At 31.7% G+C, this 25,913-nt stretch overlaps 1 pseudogene; it reads left to right on the top strand.

Annotated features, from left to right (window-relative positions):
* Positions 1-489: 489 nt before the first annotated feature.
* Positions 490-25,666, top strand: LOC107859504 (annotated as a pseudogene).
* The last annotated feature ends 247 nt before the right edge of the window (positions 25,667-25,913 follow it).

The raw sequence follows: 25,913 nt of genomic DNA, 5'->3' as shown, positions 1-25,913 counted from the left end.
AAGTCTTTTCCATAAGGCAAGAGTTCCATCTATGTTAGTTAATAATCTAATCAGTGCAAGTAAAGGATAAATTGTTGCCTCTTGGGCAAAAGTTTTCAATTTCAATAATTTTCTAAACCAAGTCTTGCCCATGAGGCAAGAGTTCCATCTATATTAATAATCTAATCAGTGCAAATAAAGGATAAACTGTTGCCTCTTGGGCAAAAATTTTCAATTTCAACAGTATAGCATTTGTATCTGTTCTCATCGTCTCTCTTTATGTTTGTGCACGTGCCTGGGTTGTTTTCTTTCATCATGTGAAGATATGATGGCAACCTGTTGTAGTTCTCTTCTGTGGTTCCTCTTATCACCATATAGGCATGTTGTATCGCTCGCCATTCTTTGTTGTAGGATATAATGATTCCATATTTCCTTCTTATTTCATCTACTACGAAGTTGGGTGTGATTACATTACTAGAGTCACGCATGAGCTCTATCATGTAGTCACATATGACCTTTGATGTTGCATTCCTGTGGTCGGACGTTATGAAATCAACCGAGCAACTGTGAGCCTTTTCATATGTAGTAACCTGAAAGAGCAAAGAATCGGCAATCTTCAAGGCATGAAACTGCCATAAGAAGTTGTTGTCCAAATATTGCAGTGAATATCTTATTGTGCTTGATTTGATAACTTTAAATTGGATATTATATGTAATTGCAATATTTGACATGCATGTCATCATATTTTGTTTGTCAATGAAGATCGACTTGACATTTACCTCATTCAAAGAGGCATTATGTCACAAGAGAGTAGTCTCGACATCAAGTATCCTTTTCCTTTTTTGGCTACCCTCTAAGTCTTGGATGGCTCAGCTATTTCAGCCTCTAATATTTATTAAATAACCTGTAACTCGTTATTTCTATCAATTCTTTCAATACTCATTTCTTTTCCATCCATTCCAAGTACAACCCTTGTGAAAAATGAAACAATAAAAGATTAGTAACAATTTAATTTAGAATATATATCTTCAACAAGTAAAATCATTGAAGAGTAAGGCTTAGTCAACTATTGCCTATGGGGCATAACTGTCAAAGTCTTGCCTCTAGAGCAAGAGTTATAGGTCATCTTCCAAATCATTACAGACTATGACAGTGTCAACTCTTGCCCATGGGACATAACTGTCTCAGTCTTGCCTCTGGGGCTAGAGTTATAGGTCATCTTCCAAATCATTACAGACTAAGGAAGTGTCAACTCTTGCCCATGGGGCATAACTTGAAATGATGGCAGAATCTGAAGATGCTAAAATAGCACTTGAAACTACTGAATAACACCTTAAAACTACTGAATAAAACACATTGTAGGGGTGATTCTGAGAGGATTGCTTACTTCAAAGATAGGTTGCAAGTGATACAACATAGTTTATCAACTCAATAATCTGATAGTATAATGTTGAAAGATAACGATGTACTTATTATTATTGAGAAGTAGAGCAAAATTGAAGAGAACACATTACAATAAAAAATCAGGGCTTTGTGCATAAGCTAGGTGATTCAAACCCCATGTATTTTAGTGCAATTTGACTCAAACATAAGGTATCTAAACGCTATGATAGATGCTTAATTGTGTGAACATCTCATCAAAAAGCTTCAGATGTTAGAGAGCAAACTTCAAATACTTCACTATATATTCTTAAGCAAATACAACAAGTCAAATTGGTTTCACAACATCAATCTACATGTATACAGATTTTCTAATCATATTAATTTAACGTTGCAGGCCAAATGCACATAATCGTGGCATCATAAGAGGTCATTATGGACACGTTAATCAGATGGGACATAGCTTCAACACCGATACATCAGATTGTAAGGTGAATTATGTTGATAATGTTTATGAGGAGCAGAGCCACTGTGTTCAATATTCTAGACAATCAAATCTCCATCTGTATGGAAATGATTTGTACGATGATATTGATTAGAACCACGCAATACATGATGAATAAGATGACACTCCAACTCCTAAGCAAGTTGGATTACTAAGCTTATTCAAATACTCAACCAAGTTAGATATAGTCCTACTGTTGTTGGGTTGTATTGGGGCTCTAATAAATGGAGGATTGATTCCTTGGTATTCTTATATTTTTGGTAATTTCGTAAACAAAATTGCTTTGGACAAAGATAAAGACCAGATGATAAAGGATGTGGGAACGATAATATATACTTGGACTTTTATTGTGTGCTTCCAAATTTCTCAGTTAATAACCCCATACCCTTCCATACCGCGAGCGGTAAAAAGAGATGGATTCATGAATACTACTATCCTAAAGTGGATGTAACCAATACTACTGTAGTTAACAAAACATGGAGGATTAAATATGCTGCGTGTTCAACAATGAAGGATTTTTTTAACACGAAAGAGTTGTACAATGTAGTGAACTGTACAATAGTAATCTTGTTACCTAAAGTGCCAAATCCTACTACCATTATAGAGTTTAAACTCATTGCATGTTGCTCTATATTATACAAGCTAATAGCTGAGGTGCTCTCTCTTAGAATCAACAATTTAGTGCTTCTTTACTCGCTAAACATAGGCTGGATTTATCCGAGATGGAAAACACAGCCTTTGTCTCCAAGACCAAACTCTCGCAACTACTCAAACACAATTATAATCGCAATAACAAACTCCCCACAACCTGTTAGACACAATTCCTCATCATCTTCTAATACTAATTAACCCACTAGTTTGAAATACTTGGAACTAATTTCTTGTACCACCTTGACCTTATACATTTAGCCTTCCCAAAATATATTACGATCAACGTTAACTCCAATATTAACAGCCTTTCCTTCCAAGGCCGTCCCTCACAACAACTAAAACATAATTATAACCGCAATAACAAATTCCCCAGAACCTTTTTTGATGCAATTCCTCAATGGTAAATATGTTATTACAACAACAGTATATCCCAACTTCATCTTATGTTTACCTCCCTAAAAATTAAATCAATATGCTAATTGTATAACGAGCTAAAATTACCACAATGCATCAATAAGCTAAAATTACCACAATAAATTTTGAGGATGAATTCCATACCTATGGAATTTGGGAGAAATAGATTTAACAGTAAATATTTTGGCAGGAGATTGATTCTAAAATTTGGAAGAGAGAGAGGAAGAAAGAGGTTTAATGGCAAATATTTTGCAGGAGGGTATTTTCGTCCAAGAAAATATGGCTTAACAAGTTAAGGCTATTTTAACAAAGCCTTTTTATTTGGGGATAAAATTTGAAAGTCACCCAATCTATATTTGAGAATAGCCCTAAGCCCAACTCACGAAACCCTGCCCAATTCCCTTAATATACTTCCTTATCCTTTTCCACACAAACAGAACAACAATTTCAGACGGCAAAACCAGAAACGGCAACAACAATATTAAATAATTCAGCAACGGAGTAATAGCAATACAACGACAACGTTAACAACACCAACAGCGTACCAATGTCCAACAACAACAATGGTCAATTTCGTATCCAATTTCAAAATTCAAAATCCTTTCCGAAAACCCCAAAACACCCCTCTATTTCCCTCTAAATTAAATCCCAAAAAACTCCCTATAATTACTGGTTGAAGAATAATAGTTGGGGATTCTTTGGGGAAAAATTGGGGATTCGAGAGGAGCGTTCCTCTAATCCCACATAACCAAAAAATTCAAAAATAAATTCCATGGGAAAATCAATTCCAATGAAAAGTTGAAATTGAAACTCCGGTGAAAATTTTGGTGAAATTCCCTTCAAATAAAAAGCTTGTCGTCCTAATTCGCTGCTCATTAAAAAGTAAAAGCCTTGTCCTTTTTTTTCTTTTTCTTCTTTGAAGTATTAAATTCCATTGATATGATGAATTGTGCCACGATTAGAATTGGGAGAATCTGTGTGAAATTTTATTTATTTTGATTGAGTGATAAAGTGGACAGTTAGGAGTTGTGTCGATAATATTAAGTTGTTAGGGATGCCTGCTTGTTAATTATCATAATACAGTGTGTTTGTGCATTAAGTGTTGGTTGAGACGACTTATTTTTCTCCCTAAAGAGTGTTTCAACGAGCATAGTTGTGGCTGGTTTCAATGATTTCTTCCAGGGAGCATGTACTATTATTTTAGCGGACTGTTTGAGCATTTTCTTTGGTCCGGCATACCAAAAGACCTATAAGGTGTGATTTGGGGCTGCTCTTAGAAAATCCCCCAAAACTAGAACTTTTGGAAATGACCATTATAGCTTATAATACCTCAAAGTTCATTGCCTTAGCCTAGATAAATTATATTTTCTCTTTAAAAGGGATTTTACTTTACTCTACATGTCAATTAAAGTTCTAAAGAGGTAAATTGATTGCTACTCTTTGGGGATTACCCCCTGGTTTTCTCCAAGATTAGGACTTGGGAATATGATGGGAATTATCAATGTTTTCTCATGTATTAATAGATTTTCTCCCTTTTTTTCCCTATTGTTAAACCCTCCCGATGGTAGTTTGTTTTCCTCGGCCAATCCTATGGAATTATCTTTGTTTAGCCCCATTATGTTGTTTCAAAATTGAGAACTAGTTCATCTGTTAAGAATCATTAATTTGAATATTGTAGAATGGTTGTTTGCTTGCTTCAATGATCAAAAGTTTTCTTCCCTCTTAAAAAATATTTAAAGGTGTTGCAAATTTGGTTTTTCCCCTATTTCCTCCCCTTTTTAAGTTCTTGTGTTTACTTTGAGTCTATAGCTCCTCTACGAATAAGAAAAAAAATACATAGATGAGTCATATCATAGATTTTTTTTTATTTTTTTCTTCTTTTAGGCATGATTTAATAATTTGTTTATTGTTGTGTGCTTTAGGCATTTGAACGCATGCCTATATTACCCCTACTGGAAATAGTGTTGACTTTATTTTTCTTGTTTTCCAAAGTTGCTAATTTGCTATTGTTTGATTTCGTTCACTTACATGCTCCTGCTCAATGAGTAAAAGTAGTAAAAGAAATAAGTATTTTTTTTTTAGAGTTAATACATAAAAATGACCCTAAACTTGATACCAAATTATAACTTTAACCTTAAACTTTGATAGTGCACAAATAGGACCTTTAACTATTCAAAACCTGAATAAATATGACCTCCGATCTTGCAACTCCATGCGTGAGTCTCACTCGCGCCTACGTGGAAAGGTAATCCAATCACACAGTGCCACGTCGTTAAAAGGGCTGACTTGGAGAAAGGTCATATTTGTGCAGTTTTGAATAGTTAAAGGTCATATTTGTGCACTGTTAAAGTTTTATTTTTTGTGCTAATACGACGTCGATTTATTATTATTATTATTATTATTGTTATTATTATTATTATTATTATTATTTTATTTATTTCTATAGTAGCAGTACCTAACTTTTTCTTAATTTTAAAAAATTGTTATTATTATTATTATTATTATTATTTTATTTCTATATCAGCAACACCTAGCCTTTTTTTAATTTAAAAAAAAACAGCCACTAGCAGGGATCGAATCTGCACAGTAGGCTGAAGGAAGCGCCCAAGAAGAGCAAATAACACCACTGGGCTATCTAAGTGTCTTGTTTCATGTGGTTCAACATTAATATACGTACATAAATATACATTTTCTATATTATATATATATATATATATATACAACGTAATTTTTTTATCGAGGGGGTTCAGGTGAACCCCATGGCAACCACGTAGATCCGTCCCTCGTTAATTTAATAACGTTAATTTAATAACATCTTTTAATTACGTTAATTTGATAACGTTAATTTAATATACTACTACTACTATCCTTAATAACATTAATTTAATAACGTTTTATTAAAACTATAATTTTTTTTTTATTATTAGTATAGTTTCATCTTTAATTTAATATTTAAATAAATAATATTTAGATATATTATATCACTTAAATTCGTCCTCTGCTTTATAATATATATGCTTACCCGCTCGATTTTTTCGTATGAGGCTGCCCACCTAATTAATAAATCTTCAATATTGTTTTTTTTCCACAATGACAAAAGAAATTAGATGTCATTTTTATCTTTGAGCCGAAAATAATGAAAAAATAATAGTGAAGAGTCATTTAAAGGTCATATTTGTGCAATTTTGAATAGTTAAAGGTCATATTTGTGCACTGTGAAAGTTTAAGGTTATATTTATGTATAATGCCCTTATATTTTAAGCTGGATGCGCCCAGTTTTGCGTGTTGAACACGCGTTTTGCCATATAGGATTGGAGGTCATATTTGTGCAGTTTTGAATAGTTAAAGGTCATATTTGTGCACTGTCAAAGTTTAAGGTCAAAGTTATAATTTGGTGTCAAGTTTAGGGTCATTTTTATGTATTAACTCTTTTTTTTATGGTTGAGCATCTATCATGTTTGTCTAAAGCATATTTGTTTACCTCTAACTGTAAATGCATTCAAGTACTTCCTCTTTGTTACAGCTTATTGAACTCAACATATATTAACTCCTTATTTCTTTTCTGTCTAACATGTGGAAAATGCCTCGGGTCCAAATGGAATCCCTCCCTTTGCATCTATGGGACCAAGTCCCAAATCCTTTGAGTCAAATTACATGCCGAAGTCCCAAAGAATGGACCAAAAGAGAAGAAACAGCTGCTGATATACACTGATATACGCCATATACGCGGGCTGTACAGGTCAAAAATGGCTAGTATGTGCTCATTTATGAGTCTTAGGGGTCATTTGGTAGAGTGTATTAGAAAACTAATGCATGCATTAGTTTAATGTGTATTACTAATACCTTGTTTGGTATACTTTTGCACCCTATGTATAACTAATGGTTGCATTAGTTATACACTCTATCGTATATTAAGGTGTGTAATACTAATATCTCAAAATCCATGGTATTAGCAATGCAATGGATTCAATACATGCATTAACATGATTAAAGACACTATTATCCCACAAAAAAAAAAATTCACATTCTTTCTAACATATATATGGAGGATATTTTTGTAAAAGAAAAAAAAATTAAGAAATTATTTAATTCATGTTATTTTTAATACACTAAACCAAACACTGCATAAGAAAAACATTAGCATAACTAATGCAAGCATAGTTAACACAAGCATTACTAATACAAACATTACTAAGAAACCATATTTTGCATTATTCTTATATACTCTACCAAACGACTCCTTAATGAAATTGGAAGCAAGGGCACGTATATACACCAGATATACAATAAAACGCAAGGATGAAGACCTTTGATATACAGTCAATATACACAGCTGAAAGAGCTGAAAATTCCATAAAGACGAGCCCGAAAATTGGGGCAGATTTCAATGGGCCAAATCAGGGGCCTAAATCTTAAACTTTTCCTCTTTAAATTCATTTGTATATTCCTATTTGATTACTTGTTTGTAATAAATTTTGGTTAAATTAAATTAAGTGAATATTATTTTGTATATAGTTATTAGGTTATAGCAATACTTTTACATAGTTATTGAACTAAAAATTTAATTGCAAGTTATAGCGATTCTGCAAAAAAAATATTTTTTAAAAAAATAAGTGTTTGTTACTATCTCCTATTTTTTAGTCTTTAATATTCTATCTCTCCTCATTAACTCCATTGATAATTATGTTAAGAATGAATTTTGGTTTCAAAAATTATCTTTATTTATACCTTTTTAACTTTATCAGTAAAGTAACAAAATTTGTTCTTAAATTAAGAAGTAAAATTTGGTAAAATATTTCTACATTGATACACATTATTCCTTCAATCCTTCTTCCATTATTCATAGATTTCATCTTTTTATCACAACAATGACTTTCAATAAATAATAATAAAATAAAGCTAAAAAAAAATCTTTACTGATTTTTTTTTCTAAAAAAATATGACACATACTTTGAGAATTAACTATGCCAAATAAAGTATTCAATAAGAAAAATGAAAAACTGAAAAGTACAACATTGTAAAGAAATGTAACACTTTATCAATTAAAATTCCAACCCAGTTAATAGATTTAGTTTTATTATATGTGAAAATTATATTTATATGTATTTTTTAGATTGTTTATTGCAAGTTGTAATTATATTTTTGTATAACTATTGAACTATACTGATTTCAGAAAACAAAATTAATATAGTGAATCAACCCCAATAGCAACCATGATTAATACAGATTACCTTTTTTTATTACAACAAAAAGTTATTTGAGACAAAAGTATAAAATGACTTTAATAAAATTTATTAATCTAATTCGTGGATATCATATTATGTACCATTTTCATACACTAGAAACAGTTATAAGATATATCATTTATATAGAATCTTATATACCAATTTCATAAATTGAGACCCCAAAAATAAAAAATTATTTAAAATATGACTTTGTTATATAAAATTGATTTTAGCTTAATTATTTAAAATAATATATGAATAATAGGGTTGTATACAATTCAAAAATTGAAAGTAAATTATTAACATGTAATATTTACTATCACCAATTCTATTGTGAATTCAAAATTCATGAATTAGAAATTAAAATAGAGATTGAGTAAGAATTAATTATGGAAAAAGAAGAAGTATTTGTTTTTCTTTTTAAAAAATGAATATAAATATAATTTTAAAAACAGAAAAAAAAATATGCACCTTAATAGGTTTCATAATTTTAGCTCACTTAATATCTAACTCCTATTAAAATGGAAGTTTTTTTAATTAGCATATAAAAAAATATTTTATTCTTAATTTTGTTTGTTTTAAATTTTTTATTATTTTGTTTTTTTAAAGAACTTGTTATTAGTTGCACTCTAAGAAATCTTGCTACGACTTGCAATTTATAATCTAAGGAGGTATATTTAGATTTTTTCCCTTAAATTAAATCGCCTTTTGAATTGTCATTTCTATTTTGTCTTTTTCTTCTTTTTTATAATTCGTCACGTAGTTTAAATTTTCAGGTTAATAAAACTAGTCTCTTTATGTTTTTTCCTTGAGAATAAGCTTTTAAAAATAAAAATGACATTTCACTTTATTATTGTATTAAAGTATTTTATTTAAGTTAAAAGAAATTTCTCATCAACCTAAAATCAATTTTCTTTACAAAAATTAAAACATTTTCATTAATTAGTCGAATTTCATAATTTGTTTACATTAATATTTTTCGTTAAAAATGAATATTTGTGTTATAATAAATGATATTTAAAATCACTTTCTTTCTCCTTTTTGTTTGACAAACAATTTACAAATGAATCGAGTTTAGTTCAACCTTCTTCAAAGAAGATTTCTTTAAGTTAAATAGAATCAATTTTCACTAGAATAAATAAATGTCATCTTAGGTCTTCAAAAAAAAAAAGTAGTTTGAATCAAAGTTATTATTATTATTATTTTATATAAAATCGAGTCTTTGCGAAAATTATCCACTTTTAGTTAGTCAAATTATGTTTTCGTAAACCGTTTTAAACGGACGCTCCTAAGTGCCTTAAAAGCCTTCTTAGGACATTAATTGAACCCTTACTCAATATCTCTCATTTCAAAGATTTATTTCTGTTTTTAAATCTTTGAAATTTCGTTAAGTTTTCTTGGTATTTTCTATAAAAATCAAGTGGCGACTTTGTAAGAATTTTCAAAATTATTTTAAAATCTTCTTGAATTTTGAAATAGTTTGAAAAAGTCAAAACTATTTTTTTAAAATAAAATCCAGAAAAGGATAAAACACCTGGTGCCCGGCTCAACATCAATATCAAAAACAATATCTTGATCTAGATGCATACCAGACAAATCCATAGGAAACACATCTAAGGAAGGAGGTGAAACAACACTAGTATCACGAATATGATCCAAGTAAGATAAACATGCCCTCTCAACCAATTTACGAGCCTGAACATAAGATATAGTCCTCTTAGGACCCGAATAAAGTACACCCTTAGCTATCCTTAGCTCACCCAGCGAAGCTAAAGTCACGATCTTACCATAATAATCTAGGACATTATGATAAGAAGCCAACCAATCCATACCCAAAATAATATCGAAATTAACCATATTTAACACAAGAAAGTCTACCAAAGTCTCACGCTCGACAAAAGTCACAACACAAAATTGGTGAGCTAGATCCACCACTAAAGAATCACTTACGGGGGTAGATACACGAATAGATATGGCAAGAGGCCCACTAAAAGAATCAAAACCCGAAGAAAAATACACAAACACATAGGAGAAAGTCGATCCGAGATCAAATAATACAGATGTAGGTCTGAAAAACATAAGGACGATACCTGTGATTATAGCATCTGAAGCCTCTGCCTTCGGTCTGGGTGGTAAAGCATAGTACTAGTCACGAACACCAATTTCTTGGGTAGCCCCATGAGCTCCACTGTCTCTACTCCCCGTACCTCTGGTAGCATTTCTACCTCTCACAGCTGAAATAGGAGTAGCCTGAATTACCAGGTGAGGACAGTTTTGGGCCAAATGTCCAACCTCACGAGACACATAACATATCCTATGGCCCGCTCCAATAGGAGAAGAAACTACTGGGCCCGAATAGATACCCTGCACTGTTGAACCCAAAGATCCATCACCTAAAATTTGTAAAGCCGTCTGCACTGGCCTACCGTGGTATCCACGAGAATCTCTAAACTGTCTACCTCGAGAGGTTTGACTCCTGAACTGACCCAAACATCGTGCCTTCTTGGCGCCTCCCTGAGGAGGAGTGCTAGGGAACTCTTTTATTTATGTTTTTGGTTCTCGCAGAAAAATTTGTCACGACCCAAAAATAAGGGCCATGATGACACTTGTCGCGGCATACCTTGACAAGTAAGTCTATCACCAAAACTGATACAAAAAGAGGAAAAGACAAAAATATCCCAAGGTAAGTCTTCTAGAACAAAGACGAAACATACAAGTAATCATAACAATACGAAAAGAACTTATCCAAATATCAATCATGCCCAAAATCAGGTGTCAATAGTATAATAACTACTAATATAATTCAGGAGTCAAATGCATCAAAAAATAACCACAAAGGAATAATATTTATCTCTGAATACTAATAAAGACATAACTACTATAGAAAGATAGAGGTAAACTCCGGATGTAGGAATGTCCAACTACTACCTTGGAAGCTCCAACGATCGCCCGAGTCAAGCAAACTAAGGCGTACTCGAGCTAGGACCTGCATGAAAAGGATGCAGTAGGCATGAGTACGGTCCACTTGTACTCAGTAGGTATCATAGGCCGATCAAGCAAAGTAGAAAATAAAGTATAGAAAATACATACTAAGGACACGCCACCTGCAGTAAAAAAATATCCAACAACGGCATCCCATACCGTTTGCACTAACAGTTCTATAATATCCATATATAATACAACAACACACAAGATATGGATACAAATAAACACATGATCACATACAAGTAGAACAAAAGAGGGACATGTATAATTAAGATTATCAAGTACAATTAAAGGAAGATAGAACAATTAGACCTTAACAAGTCAAGATATAGAAAAAATAGGTAGATAGCAAGTCAATATGGCTATTCAAACAGAACATAAACACAATAAAATCTTGAGTTTGGAACATAGCCTCAAGTTTGGCACATAACCTTAAGTTTGGCACAGAGCCTCAAGATCACTAATATCCGCAACTCTTCTTTGGCATGATCCTTCAGAGATGGTTAATAAAATCCAATATCTGATACCAATATCTAGTATTCCATTGTTTTCAATATTTTCAAAGCACATACATAACATAAGACACAAATCAAGTACACATACATGACAACAAGGATATATAAAGCAGTAAAATGACCAAGTGAAATAATGTGTATGATGATATGAGAATGACCGTGCAATGTTCACAACTTTTCAAAATGAATATTTTCACAACCAACCATAATGTTACAATTTCACAGCCACGTGAGCCAATATTCACTCATTACTTCTGTTTCATCCATGAATTTCTGCATGTTTCATATACCAATAAGTATGGATATATCACAATATACCAATGAAACCACTTTAGGTATTTCAACAACACAATAAAATTATTCACATGTATTCGAGGCTATCAACACCACATAGGACCCCACATAGTCACGCATATCACATCATATCTCAATTTCAACAATTACATCACATTAGACCCCCACAAGGGCACAAAATATAAATAGTCATTTTTCATAATTATTTTCCACCCTTAACATGTATTTTGTACCATCATTTAATATCCGGCCCAGCATGAAAGAGTTAAGCCATAACCTACCTCGAATGCCAAAACTGACCCGCTACACTTTGAACCCACGATATTATTTTTTTTGAATGATCCCAAACTCCACTAAAAATATCAAATAGCAAATCTACGTGTCAAAACAAAATCAAAGATACCTATCTTGACTACTTTTGATTTGGGGTCAAAACAGACTCCCAGAACGAATTTTCAAAAAAGAAGGGCAAAATCAGAACTTTACTTTAAAAATATGTTTCCCATATTTTTAGGAACCTACAGCTGAAAACCCAAGTTAAATCGAGTAAAAATAGAGGTTCGGATCGAAGAAAACTGTTTTTGCACGTTATTGGGTAAAATCTTTGAAATCCAGTTAAAATCAAGATCGGAGTTGTTTTAAAGGTTAAATTGATAAAAAACTAGTAATTATAAGATGAAAATATTATTCAAGTGAAAAGAAGTGAAATTGAGGTTCAAAATCAAGTCCTAAGATTTTTGGAATTTTGAAAAAATAATCAAGAAATTACTAAAAAAAAGGTGAATTCTTACTTTAAATCTGTAATAAAACCAAGAAATAAATGTTAATCTAGCCTTTCAAGCTCCCACAAACTTTACTTTTAAGCTCCCACGCTATTTGAGGGTTTAACTCTCATGTGGCAAGGTGAAAGAATGGACAAAATAGGCCAAAAGAGGGTTAAAAAAAACTAGTTTAATGCAGAAAAATCTGCACAGCTTTTTAAGTCCAAAAAAAATGGACTTCGATGGGGTGCCTGAAATTCGTTCGGAGTTCGATATACGCAAACGAACTATGCAACCATACTAAATTTAATGCTCCGAACGCGTTGGCGAAGTCGAATTTTTGAAAAAAATATTATTTTTACAAAGTTGACCCCCGAAATCCAAAATCATAATTTTCCAAATCGAGGGTCAAAATAAGTTTTAAAAGCCGTAAAATAATACCAAACTTGCTAACACCGTAAAATTGACATTTTGGATCTTCTGGTGAAGTCGGATTTTCCATCTGAGGTTGTTTCGACCAAATATGGGATCCACACTCATATATCCAATTTTTCAACTTTTTGACCAATAGGTTAAAATGAGTTCAGGTGCACCAGGACCCGAACCAAAGCTCTACCCAACCTAAAATTAATATTTTGCAATTGCTGGCTCAGTCCGCTAGGCCATCCGTCGCACGGATCAAAAGATATCCACATAAGTCCAAAATAAAACTCTCGAAGCCATCAAAAACCATAATATCGCATAAATGATACCAAAATGCATCAAACATCAAGCCAATCATCCCCAAACCCTAAAAATACCATAATGCAATGACGGAGAGAGGTAAAATAGTCAAATCACACAAAATCACAAATTTCACATATTTCATCAAATTCTTAGGTCGTTGCAAAATTTAAGTGGAATAAGGACTAAATATAATAAATTTCTCAAGACTTGGTAGGTATTTGGCTGCCAAAGGTTTCTTAATCTGAGAATAAGGTATCCATTATTGTTATTGATAAGCTAGACTGTGATGGTTATAACTAGAGAAAATATGGCCAAAAAAAGGTTAAGGCTACTGAATGCCCTCGGGGCTATATACGTGCACACATTTCAAATGTCCAGTAAAGAAAAAGGGTTGAATGACCATTGATGGTCACATAACTGTGATCACATATAATGGCTAGCACAACCATTCTTAACCAAAAAAACAAATAAAAGATGATTTTGCTTTAGATAGTACAAACTACTCCAAAGTTCAACTAGACATTCGTGCACATGATTGGACAGTAATGAATCGCTCAGATGGGTATTCTCCTTCTTGTTCCAACCAGGTTCCAACCAAAATGACATCTGAATATCTTGTGAAAAAAATGTAATGAAACCAAAATCAACTTGATAGAAGTAGATGGGGTGCATGATGAACCAAATGTAAAGAGAATGAAGATAACAGTTGAGATCATCGCTTCATCACATGGCACAATAGTTGGATCCAAGATTGTTCTGCAGATGAGAAGTGGAGTTGATTTCTTAGATGGCGGTTAAAAGTATGGCCAGAAGGTGATAAAGAGGACTCAGCATTCAAGGTACCTGGTAAAGGGGTTTAAGCATTCAAAGAGTTACTACCGGTGCACATATCCTGTATGCAATGTTTGTAGACAGGTTGAGAGGGATTCAACTGATCCATAGACTGTCTTAATAACATATGAAGGCAAGCATAATCATGATATTCCTATTGTTAGTAGGAATAAAGGAATGAGGAATAAATGAAACTGTGATTTAGAGGCTTTCAGTTCACAAAAATATTTTGGTTATTGAAAGCGACAATGAAATACTTGTGTTTGAAAAAATTACAGGATAAGTAGCATTACCACAAGTAAATGGATAAAAGGATGTGGTTTGAGTTCTTACTTACTTCTAGACAAAAGACTGATAGTACAATCTATCTTTGTTGAAAACCACATGCTGGTCCTATGAATTTGTTGGTTGGTTTCAAGAAATAATTTCATATTCTATTGTTGTTTTCTAAGGAAAAAAAATAATATTTAAAAATTGAAGCTGTGTCCGGCCATGAAATAAATTAAATTTTTTTTTTTTTAACTTTTGTGGGTTTTGAGTATCAAAATTCTTTTATATGCAATTTTTGTTTCTAATGTTGTTACATGTCGGTAGTATTTCCGTTGTAATAAATTTGTAAATATTCTTTTTAATACATATTCATTAGATAGGAAGGTATAAAGATCGCGAATTAGGTACATGGTTAGTAGATAATTTAACTCTAACTCACTTTTCTCCATATTTAGGTTTGATTTTTGAACAGTTTTACTTTCTTTTAGGTTTAGAAATTTTTATATATCAAGAGAAAAAAAAATTTAATATGTATATATATCTTACCTAAATTTTGGTGTAACTCTTGAAGTTCAAGGCAGTAGAAATTTCAATTCAAATATTAGAATTGTGGTAAGTCACGTTGCTAAAGCAAATCCTAATTTATCATGAATTGTAATGATAGAATCTATGTGTCCTCTATATAAATAAATTAAATACGAATATGTTATGTGTTCTTTATATTCTATTACCTCTTTTCTGTAATTAATATTTCACCTTATTATAACTCTCAAAAATTAATGTTATTATAGTGTAGTTGATGGAGATGGATATAATATAGAATGAAATTTTCAATGTTTTTTTCTATTATTTTATACTATAGAAGGGTTAATATAGTTTGTGTTATCTTTATAATTGTAGTTATCCTCCCTTACTTTTTTGTGATAATCCTACATATGTTGTGTTGTTATTTATTTTATTTTAGTTGTGAAACATGAGAAGCTTCAGTTGCCTGAGAAATATAGCTCCAGAATCAAGAGATTTATAAATTATACTAATTCATTTGAAAGAATACAACGAGAACGAGAGATAACAATTATTCGGATATTAGATAATCATATTATTTTACTTTAAAAAGGAAAGAAAAGTTCAAATAATAAAGAAAAGTATAAACGTGAGAAAACAAAACAAAAGCAAGAAACACCATTAACATTTTTTTATGTTTGTAAAAAGCTTTTGTATTGAGTGTCTAACGTAATCTTTTGGTTTAGTTTTAAGGTTTCAGATTTCTATTTCTATTATGTTGGTGTTATTGATCAAGAATAATAAAACATCTTTTTATGTTTGTAAGTAACTTCTGTTATCGAATCTCCAACATAACTTTGTGATTTTCAGGTTTCATATTACATTGGGTTTATTGACAATGAATAATAAATCATCCTTTTATATTTGTAAGTATAACCTCAATCGAGGTTTATTTCATACGTCAATCTGAAACTAATTATAATATTATTAAAAATAAAATTATTGTATATATATATTAGTTTAAAATCTTGGGATAAGTAAAAAGGAACAAATACAGTTTTTATTGATTGATGTGATAGACTTGTGCAACGTGATAAAAAATACTTGATACACGTGCAACACACATATCTTAAACTAGTATATGTATGTATATATATATATATACACACACACACACACCATACTATAAATAAATTCTAATAAAACTACATGAAATATCTCTTTCTTTGATTTTTTTTCTTTTCGTTTTCTCCATTTTAAAATTTTTAAAGATAATAAAGTGTTATACTTTTCATGAAGTAAAATATCTCAAATTCATACATCAATTTTTGCAGGTTATAAACATGAGAGGTTAGGTTGACAATTATGAACATCATTAAGAATAAAACTAATAAAGATACTAATTAAAGATGAAAGTTTAAGAACTTTATAAAATTTCATATGCATGCTTTTAAATTAGTTGCTAAACCTTTAGTTACTTCTACTTCAAAATACTAAAGAATTGAAATCTAAACTAAATTCTCATCAATACAAATGAACTATCTTTGCTCTCCTTTAAATGTCGCTATTCTTAAACTAAAATAAATATATTTTTATAGTAGTAGCTCAGTAGCATTTTAATAAAAGTGAAAATGAAACTTTCAAAACTATAGATTTCATATAATAAATAAATAAAATAATTGATGTTAGTGAATATTAATTTTGTCTTATTTGGATCGGTCCAAATTAATTAGACATTAATATGTTGTGGCTAGAACGATAGGGATATAAGACTTAAAAAAATAAGAAAATAATAAAAAAATTGTTACTATATGACACATGCCATATTATTTTTTTATGACCACATCACCTACTTAATTGTGAATTGCAGAATTAAGAAGAAGTAAACATGAATATATACATATTTGCACCTATTAAAAAACACGGGAGATTACCATTATTTTTAATAAAAAAAATAGAAATATCAATGTGTAGTAATCATTTAGTTGAAAACAAAAAAGTATAAAATCTACTTACACATATCAAAACCAAGAAAAAGAATAAGTTTATAAAAAAAGGAAATACAGGATGATTTTAATATGCTTTTAAGGAAACCACACATTACCTAAATTTACATTCAAAATAAAATAATAAAACTCACCATTTGTGATTCTTTGTATGAATGTTTTTCTTTTCTTCAAAAATCTATATAAAAAGAGATTAGTAATATCATTTAAATTAAATGAATGATCATATCAATAACAAAATTTCAACAATAAAAAAATAAAATAACAAAAATTTGAAAAGAAAACTACAATTAAGCTAAAGATATTAAGAAAATACAGTAAGCTAAATGAATACCCCCTTCTGACAAATCCAAAATGCATTATGTAATTAGTATTGACAAACATTCTTCCATATGTGAACATTATACTACATTGCAAATAAAAAATTTACTTTAAACAATAATGAAAAAGGAAGAAAATTCTCTACTTCTAACTTCAACCAAAATTTAGTAATTTTCTTTGGTTGACTCGTATTAAAAGGGATCAAGAGTAGGAATCAAAAATGAATGAAGGAGAATAGAAATGTACATCAACACTTCATGATTGTTATTTATGGATTAGTTGAGTCATAAAGAATGGAGTTCAAGAGACATGTTATTTAAGTTAGAAATACAAATAGATGAATGTTTTTTGTAACCTATGAAATACAATTAAATAAATAAATATGATAGAATTTTTTAAATTATTAAGCAAATTGATCAATGCAAAAAATAAAGAAAAAATTCAAAAAAAAAATAAGAATAAAGATAAATAAGAATGGACATCATAGAGAGGTGTTGCATCACCTCCTCTATGACCTTACTTTATATTATATATAGATTTCTTCTAGTACGATATCTAATTCCACAATTGGCTCTACTTCTTTCCAATAAGCTCACTTCTTTTTCTATTTTCAATTTCTCTTCTTTTTCTTTTTCTCTTATTTTCCATTTTGAAATATCAATGCACCCATGTTGGTGTAGTATCATGACACCACATTGTGGTGATTTCCAGTTTCTCTTCAAAATCATTCTAATAAATTAAACAAGATTGAAAATTGTTATCTCTATCAGAAATAATTTGAAAGTATTTCGGACTCTAATTGCTAAACTCGCGAATAATTTCATATCATTCCTGAAAATAGTATAAAAACTGATGTGAAAAGGTTGAATAACTACCCTTTTTTAAACATGGTATGAAAATAGTGTCCTATAAATGTTATTTAACTATTTCTTAGAAACTGTGAAAACGGTGTAGAAATAGTGTCATATAAAGCTTATTTAACTACCTCCTAAAAATATAAATATGTAGAAATTGGTGCTCCTAGAAACATGATATGAAATTGGTATCCTGTAAATATTATTTAACTACATCCTAAAAATATAGTATAAAGATGGTATAGAAACTGATGCTCTGTGTTGAATAAAGGTTATTCCAAAATACTTATATATCATATCAATAAATGTTTGAATTAGATTTTTAATTTCTTAAATTAAATTTTAACCTTTAATTTAGAAAACACATTTTTTTAAAACGTTTGAAACTTATTTTCCTTGAGATTGTTCATGATCTAACGGCATGAATTTTTTCAACTGGTCCGAAAAATTATTCATAAAGCACATTAATGAACTTTCATCTTGTGTCCTAATATTTCAATGACAATTTTCTACTCACCATTTTTTCTCGAAGAACTGTCAATTTGAAAACTGCCCAAATCAAAATACTCAATTTAAGATGGAGATGAAATTTTTTTTATAAAATGGTGAGAAATGTTACTGAAGGTAAAGAAAGGTTGAAGATATTGACTAAGATTGAAGAAGCTGGTGCAATAGTTAGGAAGAGAGAGAAAGAAATAAAGAAATACTAAGAAAGATACAATATATCTAAAAGAATTAACACAAATATAAAAAAATCAGCCTATTTGTCTAAATTAAAATTCCATAAAATAAGTTCAAAACAATTAATTTCGAAAATTAAGTCATTTAAGTATATAAAATGATTTTTAATTGAAAATAGATTTTGTAAATAAAAAGTAGGTTTTGTAAATAAAAAATAGTATATTTATATTTTGTAATATTGACTCTTGAATTGCATATGTATGTGATTTTCGCTTTCATAATGTGATCATTTTGGTCTAGATAGTTCAGATACAGTTCATATACCATATTGATACAACCCATGTAGTATACTGATATAGTTTGTAAAAAATAGAGCCGCGAATTTATGGATAAAAATGGTATCATTGTTGTGCATAAAATTTATATCATTGTTATATAATATATATATATATATATATATATAAGATGCATATAGAAATTGTATCTTTATTATATATAATATATATTATAAGATATACATTAAATTTGTATCATAAAGCTAGCTAGAAAATAAAATTAAAATTCAATGGCTAATTTTGTGTTAATAATTTGTATCTGCTTACCTCGTGTTGTCGTATCTCTCTATTTTCGTATTGCTCTGATTTACTTTTTAATATTCCTTACGCCTTTTCCGTTTTGTATTTCATCTCCTTGTTGCTTATTCTTTATCTTGAGCTGGGGGTCTATCGGAAACAACCTCTCTACTTCTTCAAAGGTAGCGGTACGGTCGGTGTATATCTTACCCTCCCCAGGCCCCACTTTGTGGGAACACACCGGGTTTGTTGTTGTTGTATTTTTGTTCACAACAAATTTTCGTAGTGCTGAAAATTAACTGTAAGCAAAAATAAAATAAACAAAAAAGAGTAATTTTATTTAAATGAATCTTGTGAGTACAATTCTGTGACTCTCTTGATTCTTCTCTCCTAAACTTAGAAATGATTCGAGGTTCTTAAATAGCGTGTTTCTCGAATCGTTGGATGATTTGGACTCCTAGAGACGTATTTCAATCGTCGAAAATATCGAAAAGTGTTTTTTGCTTTGGAATAATCTCAGGGAAGAACTCCGTTGGTTGCTCCTTGTAAGAACTTGATAGTCAATGCTGACGTTGCCGATGCTTGTCAAAGTCCTTTTTTCCGAATCTCCCTCCTCTATTTCCACTTAAAATGTTATGTTACCCCCTATTTGTAGTTGTAGGAGGTAGATCTAGTTGCTTGTGATTGGTCGAAATATGTCACTTTGACACTTGACACCTTTTGATTGGTTGTTGAATTTGAATGAGATTTCCACATTATTTGTACATGTGTTGGCGTATCATTGGTCTTGAATTTGACTAGGATGTCACGTCATTTGATGAGTTTGGGCTTCAAAGTGAGATGAACCTTGATGAGGAATAAAATGGGTTTATTATTTTTTTAAGCCCAAAATAATTTTAGACCTAATAAAATATGGATCAAATTCAAATTTTATATGAATTTGATCCAATAAATTTTACGTGTCTACAGATGCCCCCTACTTCAAGGTTGGTCGACGTGTAGGCTTGACGAAACTTGACGGCGAGACTTGAAGTACTCATGAATGTGTTATAATTCTCGTGACTTCAAAAGTATTTGTTTCTCATCGGTGCATCCTAGTTAGACAAATACTTGCGAGTGGTCTAACTAAAGTTTCTTCCATGAACTTTCATGTCGTGAAAGTCTTCGTCAAAGCAACCAACGATTTTTTTGTGGTGATCGTCATTTTCCATTCATAATTGAGTACAAACTCGATATTATTTCAAGAGTATTAAAAAAAATGACCAATTTGATTTTTTTTTACTCTTCTTGGATAAGTATGAACATGATAAATCACCACCTTAATATTTATTTAAATAGTTTTTACTTGCACAACAATGTGACCCCCTCAATGTATTTGAATTAAAAGGATCAATACAACCACCTCACTTGACATATCACATGTATGAAGTAAAAAAGTTGACTTGATCTTTTTGTACCAAAGAAAAGTATTAACTTTCCTTTTGGTTTCATGTACCAAAGGAAAAAATTTTAAATTTCCTTTTGATTTCAAGAAAGAATTAAAGTCATCTCCAAAGAAATCTCCTCAATATGGTAATTTTTCAACTGATTGACAATTTGAAATTTCCAGGGAATCTCATCTTCTAATTTCACCACAACATTCCTTGAACACAAACTAAAAATTTTTCATAAGAGCCTCTATATAAGGAGATGTTGTGAAATCACATCAACCACAATATTTTGGAATCCGTAATCCTTGCAAAGACATCCCTTTGTGACCATGTATTTGGAAAACACTACTGGTACACCTCAACCTTTTTGGCAGCGTTGGTGGACGTCACGTAAAGTATACGACCTCCTCGCAACATTGACTGAAGAAGTACGTAGAGTGTCTTTCCTGATTTTCAACTTCAAACACTTACAGAGTAAAAATCATATCTGACTGTAGGAATGTCCAAATGTTGAATGACTTAGTTCTGAAGAGACTAGACTTGTATTGTTGCATCATATCCAAAAATCAATGTTAACTCATTCTGTACTGATGAGAATGAATTTTTGAAGTTGACGCTATAAGCTATCATGTCGTGACTCCAGATAGCATGTTCGTGATCACTCTCCTTTGCTTTTTTTTTGTAGGTTCATGAAAAAATACAAGTGGTGTCGATATCACACCAACCATATACAAACATTGTCCAGCTGATTGGACAGGAGCCACTTGAGGTATCATTTTTTGAGTCACAGTTTTCAATGAGCAACAACTAGGTACTTCACCCATTTTCTCGAGGATTTGACGAACAATATTCCCTCTCATAGCTTGGAAACAAACACTCAGAGCAACTTTTTTCTATACTTGGAAAGAAAATTTTCTATTTTCTTGAATCTTGGCATAGAAAACTCCTTGCATCTCGGCATAGAAGATCAATGGTAGAAAATCAAAGTTCATGTTAATCGACATTGATATCAGCCATGTTGAACTAAACTAATGTGTTTCTCCCAATATTTATCATGTTACATCGAATCATCGTGCATTTATTACTGACACTTATTGCCAGATTGAAGTTTCACGTGGTTGGCATCAATCCGTATAAAACCGAGAAGCTTCATCGGATCAATACTGTAGATGTTTTCCATCTTCATTTCTTTTTTGTGCAGGTTTATGCAAATGGTCTTGATGTCAGACCAAAAAAGACGACATGATTTATGTTGAATCATTTGGTGAATTACTTCCTTACTGCTTGATAAGAAAGTGACTTGAAATGATTTGATTTCATCCTTGATGACGCAGAAAGTTCCCCTTTTTAGCTTCAGTGAGCACGTACTTGGTGTTATTCTTACAGCCTTGTGATGATAAAGTTCTGAGTGTCTGCAGTCCATCCTTGCAAAGCAAGCATGCAGTGCATCTCATCCGTGGGGCTTGACAATAAAGAGGCTTCGAGTGAGAGCATCCCATTCTTGTCAAGGAGCTCGTACATGGTGCCATCCAGATTGGTAATATTGACACAGGGAGTAGCCTTTTCTTACTTTGGTGAGTAATTACTAGGCACACATCTACAAAAATATTTATTCTCCCATAGGAGAACAAAAATATGAGTTGTTTGATTCACAAAAATGGAACGCAATGTCCTGATACGTCTGTTTTATCAACTTTGCGTAGCGTAACGATAAATTTTATATTTTGATGTAGGAGTATCAAAATCAGGAGCCATTTTTTGCGTTGAAAAGTAGACTCGTAAAGCTATGTCTCACGTGGAAATCACAATTAGATTGCACCCAAATATCCCAGATATTTTCCCAAAACCGATCTTCTAATCTTAGTTTGCTAGTTTTATCAGCTTTGCGCAGCGTCATGATAAATTTCATATTCTGACGTAGGAGTATCGAAATCAGGTGTCGTTTCTTACTTGAAAACTAAACTCGTAGAGCTACGTCTCACTCAAGAATCACAATAATATTACATCTAAATCATCTCAGATATTTTCCCAACACCGATCTTCTAATCTTGGTTTGGTAGTTTTATTAGCTTTGCGCAGCGTCACAATAAAGTACATATCTCGACATAGGAGTATTAGAATCAGGTGCTATTTTTTTTTTGGAAATTAGATTCGTAGATCTACAACATACATAAAAACCGCACTCAAATCCTTTACGAATTTATATAGATACGTCATCAAATTCGGCTTAGTTCAGAATCTAATGACCTATTTTACAACTTTGAGCGGCTATGATGGAAAAATTATAACTTGGCGTAGGAACCTTTGAATCACGAGTCGTCTTTTTTTTGCGGAGAAGTCTCTAAGATCTACCACATATGTCAAAATGATGGTGAACACCTATACAAATTTATACAAATATATTATCAAAATCCACTTTGCCTTGTGGTCTCTTCACCTTTGTACGCCTGTGGTAAACTTAGCGAAGGAACGTCTATCCTCACGTGATATCTATGTTAATCCAAAGTGTTATTGACGTGCTCAAATAATGACAGATGTTTTTTCTTTTCTTTCTTTTTTATTTTTTTTACTCATACGACTGAACTTAGAGTAAAAATACTCTAAGCTGCCTACGTACCTCGGGAGGATCAAGTCATAATGTAGTTCAGGAATGATGAGTTAATTTACTTTTTTTAAATTTCTTTTTCTTTCTTTTCTTTTATTCTTGTTTTTTTAGAGAGAGTCGTTCACAGTTTAGACTCATGCGTGCCAGGAGTGACATGCAGTTTAAGTTTGTACCTTAAGGAGCGTTTTGACTTACAGTTTAGGCTCGTGCTTCGAGGAGCATTTTTGACTTGTAATTTAGGCTTGTACATCAATGAATGTTTTGACTTGAAGTTTAGGCTCGTATGTCGAGGAGCATTCTTGACTTGTATTTAGGCTCGTGCAACAAGAAGCATTTTGGGAAGAATTCTTGTAATGTAACTTTCCTTCCAACCCTTTGAAATAGAGTAATGTTGCACTTCAGTTTGGTATTTACTGCCCCCATTAGTTGAAGCAGATTTGCATTTGATCTTGTGTCAACTTTTGAAAGTTGGACTTTAGAAGTCCTTTGACATTTTTTTCTTTTGCGAGCGATCAATGTCTAAGTATCACACTTCTTGCTATTTGAAATGTTATTTTTCATGGATTTGCCCATTGTTTTCTTCAAGGCTGAAACCCTAATTGGGTTAAAACTCCCAAATTGTAGCATGATGATTTCTTCAACTTTTGGTGATTCCACAGAGTACATGGGTTGTAGAACTTTTGAAATTGAACCTTTTTTATGGTCTAGTTTAGCGCTAATATGATTTACTTTAATTGTATTATCATCATCAATGATGATTTTTCCCTCTTGCATTAATGTCATGATCTTTTCCTTCACGATTAAGCATTTTGTGGTATGATGACCAACAACGTGTCAAAATTTGTAGTACCTAGGATCATCGACTTTATTTGATTCTTCAAGTCACTTTGACTTAGGAAGCTCAATGACTTCTTTGGCTAGCAACTCGTCAAGAATTTCAGGAACATCAGAGTCGGGGAAAAGATATACCCTTGCTTGTAACTCCATCAAGGTTGGTTGATTTTTTACCTCTCACATTTGTTGCTTTGGAGCTTCCTTTTTTAACTTTTGTCTTGTGGAGACCTTCGTAAAATTCACAGTTTTCTTCATAGATTTCCCAATTTGATCTTCAGACGAGTCTTTAAATTTGGTGACTTTTTTCCTAGGATCAAAAATAGGTGACGCCATTCTATGACTTACAATACTTAGCTCCATGTCATGAGCATGCGTAGCTAATTCTTCAAAAGTTCAAGGCTTAATTGGAGGATATACATAAGGCCCCAACGCATCCCTTGAATGCAAATTTCAATCGCGAAAGTTTTAGAAAGTTGATCCTTGCAATTGAAGCTTAATGTTCGCCAACGATTTATGTAGTCCACTACAAGATTATCTTTACTTTGTCTTGTGTTTATAAATTTCATCATGCTGACCGTACAACGGGTGCTGTAGAAATAATTTAGGAACTAACTTTTTAGTTGCTCTCAACAATCAGTTGATTCGGACTTCAAGTTCGTGTACCAATCAAAGGCATTGCCTTTCAAAGAGCGAACGGACTACTTGACAAGAAGATCACTATGTATGTCAGCACTGCTACAAGTTTCAACAAAATAAGCGATGTATTGCCTTGGATTTCCCTTTCCATCAAATTGTTGAAACTTTGGCGGTTGATATCCAATTGGCATCGGTAAGCCCTCGATTCGCTTAGAATACGGCTTTGACTATCCTATAAAACTTTGTGACGGACCGTTATATTGTGGCTTGATGGTGTTTGCAATCATATCTTGCAGTTGTTGAACTGTTAGAGTAGCCACTGAAGCAGATCGATCAACACATTGATTGTCACTTGACATGATGAGAGATTCACCACCAACTTTTTCTTACAGTGTTAGATTATAATTTGACCCTCTAGGATTGTAGAGATCTAACTTGCTCATAAGTTAGGTGATTTCAAGATCTTTCTCATTAACAAACTTCTTCAGGGCTTCAATAGTTTGCTTTGTCATTTCAAACTTCTCATCCATGTCAATTGTATCAACCATGAAGATGTTGACTTTCGTTGAAGTTGGAGAATTGGTTAAGTCCTCAGATTATTCAAAGTTACAGACAGTTTCAGACGGTTCATCTGATAACATAGATGCAAAGTTGCTCCCAGGGGTTGTAGTTACAGCTAAAATTTAAGATTTTCTCCTTTTCGTCATCTCCAAAAAGGTGAAGTATTGGGATCCATCCAAAGCACAAATGTTAAGATTGTGTCGATTAATGAGGCCAATATATGTGATCTCTATAGACGTGGCAGTAGTGGACTTCATGCATGAAACTTCATTGATTTTTTTGAAGTTCATTGTAGTAGTTGAATTTGTAATTTTTTAATTTGTAGAAGGAAGGATGAAGAGCAGAACAGGTCCCACCGGACGTACCAAATTTC

The sequence above is a fragment of the Capsicum annuum genome, chromosome 1, assembly GCF_002878395.1.
Source record: "Capsicum annuum cultivar UCD-10X-F1 chromosome 1, UCD10Xv1.1, whole genome shotgun sequence".
In the NCBI taxonomy this organism is placed as follows: Eukaryota; Viridiplantae; Streptophyta; class Magnoliopsida; order Solanales; family Solanaceae; genus Capsicum; species Capsicum annuum.
Note: the sequence above shows the minus strand (reverse complement) of the source record. Positions and strands in the feature narration are given on the sequence as shown.